Here is a 6,869-nt window from a genome sequence, read left to right as displayed (position 1 = left end):
GGGTGGGGTGGGTTGGGTGGGGTGGGGTGGGGTGGGGTGGGGTGGGGTGGGGTGGGGTGCAACAGTGTTTTGGCATGGTTTTGGTTATGGTATGGGCACGGTCGGGACAAGACCTCACGGACTTTGCCTTCATCCTCATAGACTTGCCTACATACTACTCTTTCTCCTTGGTTCCTCGGGGGAAAAAAGGATTCTACAAGAAAGAACCCAACAGAACATATCTACATGTCTGGCCTCCTCTGCTCCTTTATACAGTCATTGTAATGTGCATACAACGCTATAGGGCCCCTGAATTATGAAATTTGATCAATAAAGATGTATATTATTGGTAATTTAATTGATGCTGCATTTCGAGTGAATTTTGAGAACCATATGACATGAGCTTACGGTAAAGTCCCCACATGGTAAAATGACTATTTGTGCCTACTGTGGTAAATATTGACGAGCTGATAAAATAGCAGTAAGTGCACTGTAGGATGATAGATGGGTAGGATCTTACTGGGTACATTGTTACAATGGGGATGGTTGTTAGATTGTGACAAGCAACCTCAACATCAGTGTTCATTTGTTAATTAAGATGCTAGTTACTCCATGGCTTGACCTAGAAACTCAGTCTTGAAATAAAACTCTCCCTTTTCCCTCTTTTCAATAAAAAAACAAAGTCATTGCTTATGGATACTCCCATCATACAACTCTTTGGGTAGCCTTGTGGTTAGAGTGTAGAGGGGGCAGGGTAGCCTAGTGGTTAGAGTGGAGGGGCGGCAGGGTAGCCTAGTGGTTAGAGTGTAGAGGGGGCAGGGTAGCCTAGTGGTTAGAGTGTAGAGGGGGCAGGGTAGCCTAGTGGTTAGAGTGTAGAGGGGGCAGGGTAGCCTAGTGGTTAGAGTGGAGGGGCGGCAGGGTAGCCTAGTGGTTAGAGTGTAGAGGGGGCAGGGTAGCCTAGTGGTTAGAGTGTAGAGGGGGCAGGGTAGCCTAGTGGTTAGAGTGTAGGGGCGGCAGGGTAGCCTAGTGGTTAGAGTGTAGAGGGGGCAGGGTAGCCTAGTGGTTAGAGTGGAGGGGCGGCAGGGTAGCCTAGTGGTTAGAGTGTAGAGGGGGCAGGGTAGCCTAGTGGTTAGAGTGGAGGGGCGGCAGGGTAGCCTAGTGGTTAGAGTGTAGGGGCGGCAGGGTAGCCTAGTGGTTAGAGTGGAGGGGCGGCAGGGTAGCCTAGTGGTTAGAGTGGAGGGGCGGCAGGGTAGCCTAGTGGTTAGAGTGTAGGGGCGGCAGGGTAGCCTAGTGGTTAGAGTGGAGGGGCGGCAGGGTAGCCTAGTGGTTAGAGTGGAGGGGCGGCAGGGTAGCCTAGTGGTTAGAGTGTTGGACTAGTAACCGTAAAGGTTGCAAGATTGAATCCCCGAGTTGACAAGGTATTAATCTGATGTTCTGCCCCCCTGAACAAGGCAGTTAACCCACTGTTCCTAGGACGTCATTGACAATAAGAATTTGTTCTTATTAAAGCTGACTTGCCTTGTTAAATAAAGGTTAAAGGTTAAAAGAAATGACACACGTCAAATGCAGTTTGACAACTAAAATAACAGTAAACATACAGTAAACCAACATAGCCACTGTAGTAGGCTACATGTTGTTTAAAATACAGTAAACTAACATAGCCACTGTAGTAGGCTACATGTTGTTTAAAAATACAGTAAACCAACATAGCCACTGTAGTAGGCTACATGTTGTTTGAAATACAGTAAACTAACATAGCCACTGTAGTAGGCAGTACTAGCAGAGCAGAATGTAGCGTTAGCTATCCCTCAATAAGAGGCAGTACTAGCAGAGCAGATTGTAGCGTTAGCTATCCCTCAATAAGATGCAGTACTAGCAGAGCAGATTGTAGCGTTAGCTATCCCTCAATAAGAGGCAGTACTAGCAGAGCAGATTGTAGCGTTAGCTATCCCTCAATAAGAGGCAGTACTAGCAGAGCAGAATGTAGCGTTAGCTATCCCTCAATAAGAGGCAGTACTCCAGGGAGGTATACCTTGATGTCCTTAAGGCAAAATGGAGGTATGTTGTCTGTCAATAACTATGTTGATGAAAATGGTTCAAGGTTTTACTTATAATTCTGTTGAATTGCAGGGGTAAAACATTAACAGCTTAACCGTAGTATGTGTTATTGTGTGAGAGAGAGACAGAAAGACAGAGAAAGAGAGAGAGAGAGAGAGAGAGAGAGAGAGACAGACAAACAGAGAGAGAGAGAGAGAGAGAGAGAGAGAGAGACAGACAGACAGACAGACAGACAGACAGACAGACAGACAGACAGACAGACAGACAGACAGACAGACAGAGAAAGAGAGAGAGCGCAAAAGAGAGAGCACGAAAGAGAGAGACAGAGAGATAGAAGAAAGTGGCTAACACATCAAGTCATCCACTAATCCTGCCCTTCTACCTACTACAGATGATGTGGAATCTGTAATGATTCAGCTGTACAAACTGAATAGAGCCCTAAAGGCTGGGATTCATTTCAACCCGCCATAGCAATGTTTACACAGTGTCTTTATTTAAAATATTCATCCCGGGCCCACATACTTCTAATTCTAAAAAGTGAAAGCATAACTGTGATGGGGAGGGGTCGCCCTGGTAGTAGTTGTAGGTTTTAATACAATACCCTGTCTGGTTAATTTGACAATTGGAAAAATAGCTACTGCATAAATACTGCATTGCAAGTTTGAGCCAATAGAGAGACATTTTTTGACTTCAGGGAGCTGTCTGCCTACACCAGTCACCTGACATAGATATATGTAGTTAGGAGCAATCAGCTTAATGTATCATCAGAAAATGCTTATCTGCAAAAAAATACTACAAGACTACATCACAACCTATTGGGAAGATTACAGGCATTAAGGATGTTGCGGCACAGCCCTGAAGAAAGCCTCAGTAGCCTCAGAAGAAAAACATTATAATCATTAAAAAAAATTAAAACACTTAAATGTTTTCTCACAAAGTAGCGCACTGGGGCTTTAATCGTCCTGAATTAGCAGACCGATACAGAGGTTTGTAGCAAAGGAGAAAAAAAATATGCCAGAATCTCAGCTTTGGCAAAAAAAGGTAGTTGTATAATTAAGAACAGAATCTTGTAGGATTCAATAGTTGGAATTGTACAAGTTGTTGCCCCTGCCCTTTCTCTGTGATGTCATTCTAATAGAATCCAGAAAGAACAAAACCCTGGTCCTTTCTCTGTGATGTCATTCTAATAGAATCCAGAAAGAACAAAACCCTGTCCCTTTCTCTGTGATGTCATTCTAATAGAATCCTGAAAGAACAAAACCCTGGCCCTTTCTCTGTGATGCCATTCTAATAGAATCCAGAAAGAACAAAACCCTGGCCCTTTCTCTATGATGTCATTCTAATAGAATCCAGAAAGAACAAAACCCTGGTCCTTTCTCTGTGATGTCATTCTAATAGAATCCAGAAAGAACAAAACCCTGTCCCTTTATCTGTGATGTCATTCTAATAGAATCCAGAAAGAACAAAACCCTGGTCCTTTCTCTGTGATGTCATTCTAATAGAATCCAGAAAGAACAAAACCCTGCCCCTTTCTCTGTGATGCCATTCTAATAGAATCCAGAAAGAACAAAACCCTGTCCCTTTCTCTGTGATGTCAATCTAATAGAATCCAGAAAGAACAAAACCCTGACCCTTTCTCTGTGATGTCATTCTAATGGAATCCAGAAAGAACAAAACCCTGACCCTTTCTCTGTGATGTCATTCTAATAGAATCCAGAAAGAACAAAACCCTGGCCCTTTCTCTGTGATGTCATTCTAATGGAATCCAGAAAGAACAAAACCCTGGTCCTTTCTCTGTGATGTCATTCTAATAGAATCCAAAAAGAACAAAACCCTGGCCCTTCCTCTGTGATGTCATTCTAATAGAATCCAGAAAGAACAAAACCCTGTCCCTTTCTCTGTGATGCCATTCTAATGGAATCTAGAAAGAACAAAACCCTGGTCCTTTCTCTGTGATGTCATTCTAATAGAATCCAGAAAGAACAAAACCCTGCCCCTTTCTCTGTGATGTCATTCTAATAGAATCCTGAAAGAACAAAACCCTGTCCCTTTATCTGTGAAGTCATTCTAATAGAATCCAGAAAGAACAAAACCCTGTCCCTTTCTCTGTGATGCCATTCTAATAGAATCCAGAAAGAACAAAACCCTGTCCCTTTCTCTGTGATGCCATTCTAATAGAATCCAGAAAGAACAAAACCCTGTCCCTTTCTCTGTGATGTCATTCTAATAGAATCCAGAAAGAACAAAACCCTGTCCCTTTCTCTGTGATGCCATTCTAATAGAATCCAGAAAGAACAAAACCCTGTCCCTTTCTCTGTGATGTCATTCTAATAGAATCCAGAAAGAACAAAACCCTGTCCCTTTCTCTGTGATGTCATTCTAATAGAATCCAGAAAGAACAAAACCCTGGTCCTTTCTCTGTGATGTCATTCTAATAGAATCCAGAAAGAACAAAACCCTGGTCCTTTCTCTGTGATGTCATTCTAATAGAATCCAGAAAGAACAAAACCCTGGTCTTTTCTCTGTGATGTCATTCTAATAGAATCCAGAAAGAACCAAACCCTGTCCTCAAACATTTACATGAAAAGGTGAAAGACACAAAACATTCACATTAAATTAAATATTTTTCTTGATCAAATAACATGGAAAAAAACCCTGCTTTCTGTGACGCATTATTTGACCATCCTTACAAACCACTTAATGTAATTATACATTACTCTGTATTGTACACAGGCTGGTCATTTAGGTTTGTCCCTGTTGACTTTCCATCACCATAAAGAAAACAACAAGCCACAATACAGCAGTTGAGTACATTGAGACATCAAGTGGCTTGTGATGATGTCATGTGACGATGTGGCTCAGTTGGTAGAGCATAGTGCTTGCAAAGCTACGGTTGTGGGTTTTTGCATTCCGACGCGGGACCAACACGATAAAGTGTAACCATGTGTGTGCTCAATACGGTAAGGTTACTCTGGATAAGAGTGTCTACATGAAGAGGAATGAAGAAACCAGTTCACTTTTCAAATAGAAATAAGATGCATTTGTAAAGTATTTTAAAAAACTGTAAAACATATATCAAGCAAGTACTTTTATATTCCCACAAGTATTATTAGTATTCTTACAGATAATTATTAGACTCAAGTTACAAATGCTGGTAAAATACATTTTTTTTAAATTTATTTTATTCACAAAATAGTGCACTGGGCCTTTACTAGTCCTGTATTAGAGGACGATATAGACGTCTTCAGCGCAGGCATTTTGTTATTTCCTGCTTCACATTTCTTCACCCTCAAACTACTTCCCTCGGCTGTGGGCTGAAGTTTTTTTTTTTTTTTTTTTTTACAAATTTATGATACATTCTAGAGTGGAGGCTTCGAGTGACTATAAACCACCACTAAAGAGAGTTACTCATTTTTATCATAATGAACATCTTTAGCTGAGTAATTGCATTTTATGTCTGCACACATGATATAATTTCTAAGGGAATGTGTCATGTATAGTGTGTAATCTGTTAAAGCGTGGCAGTTTTCTCTTGGCAATCTTTTTGAACACTGCAGAAGATACACTCTGGAGAGGCTTCGCTTGACCAGAGGTCATCAGTAAAGAGGCCTACGCACTTTATCTGAAAGCACTAATCTATAAGCAGACAAACATGCAGTCTGTCAGAGGGAATGTGTTCTCTTTGTAATATTGCCATCCTGACCTGCAGAGGTCAGTGTCACACAGTTTGACGGGCTGCACTGCGCGACACGAAATCCACGGGTGAGTTCAGTAAGACAAAACCTTTTGTAAAGTTCAGATAGACATTTCTTTGATGAACAACAAACATGCCCCCCTTTTAGAAGAAAAAAATGATGTCAGCTCTATTCATGTGATTTATATCTGCAAAGAATGTGTGTTAATGGCAAAGGTCAAACTAGAGGTCAGGGAGAGGATGAACGTGTGTTAATGGTAGAGGTCAAGCTAGAGGTCAGGGAGAGGAAGAACGTGTGTTAATGGTAGAGGTCGAACTAGAGGTCATTGAGATGATGAATGTGTGTTAATGGTAGAGGTCAGGGAGAGGATGAACGTGTGTTAATGGTAGAGGTCGAACTAGAGGTCAGGGAGATGATCAACTTGTGTTAATGGTAGAGGTCGAACTAGAGGTCACTAGAGGTTGTTAAATCAATCCTTCTAGCAAGTTATACACTGTCTGTTGATCAATGTGTTTCTCTCTAATAATCAGGCTGAATACAGACAGAAGTGCTGATTAGCTCTACCACCTGTGCCCTTGACAAATATCAGTCTGCTTCCCAAGCACCCTATTTTCTATATAGTGCTCTATTTGGGCTCTGGTCAGAAGTAGTGCACTATGTAGGGAATAGGGTGCCATTTGGGATTCACATCAGTCCTGATAAATAACTCACATCAGTCCTGATAAATAACTCACTTCAGTCTTCATTATGTATCAGACAGTATTCTAATGAGCTTTAACTCGGTGGCTTCCCTGTGAATATTAAGACAACACTGAGCAATTAGTGGTTTTCAGACAACACTCAGCAATTAGTGGTTTTCAGACAACACTCAGCAATTAGTGGTTTTCAGACAACACTCAGCAATTAGTGGTTTTCAGACAACACTCAGCAATTAGTGGTTTTCAGACAACACTGAGCAATTAGTGGTTTTCAGACAACACTCAGCAATTAGTGGTTTTCAGACAACACTCAGCAATTAGTGGTTTTCAGACAACACTCAGCAATTAGTGGTTTTCAGACAACACTCAGCAATTAGTGGTTTTCAGACAACACTCAGCAATTAGTGTTTTTCAGACAACACTCAACAATTAGTGGTTT

Source organism: Oncorhynchus clarkii, chromosome 4 (assembly GCF_045791955.1).
Source record: "Oncorhynchus clarkii lewisi isolate Uvic-CL-2024 chromosome 4, UVic_Ocla_1.0, whole genome shotgun sequence".
Lineage (NCBI taxonomy): Eukaryota > Metazoa > Chordata > Actinopteri > Salmoniformes > Salmonidae > Oncorhynchus > Oncorhynchus clarkii.
This window is presented reverse-complemented; position numbering follows the sequence as displayed.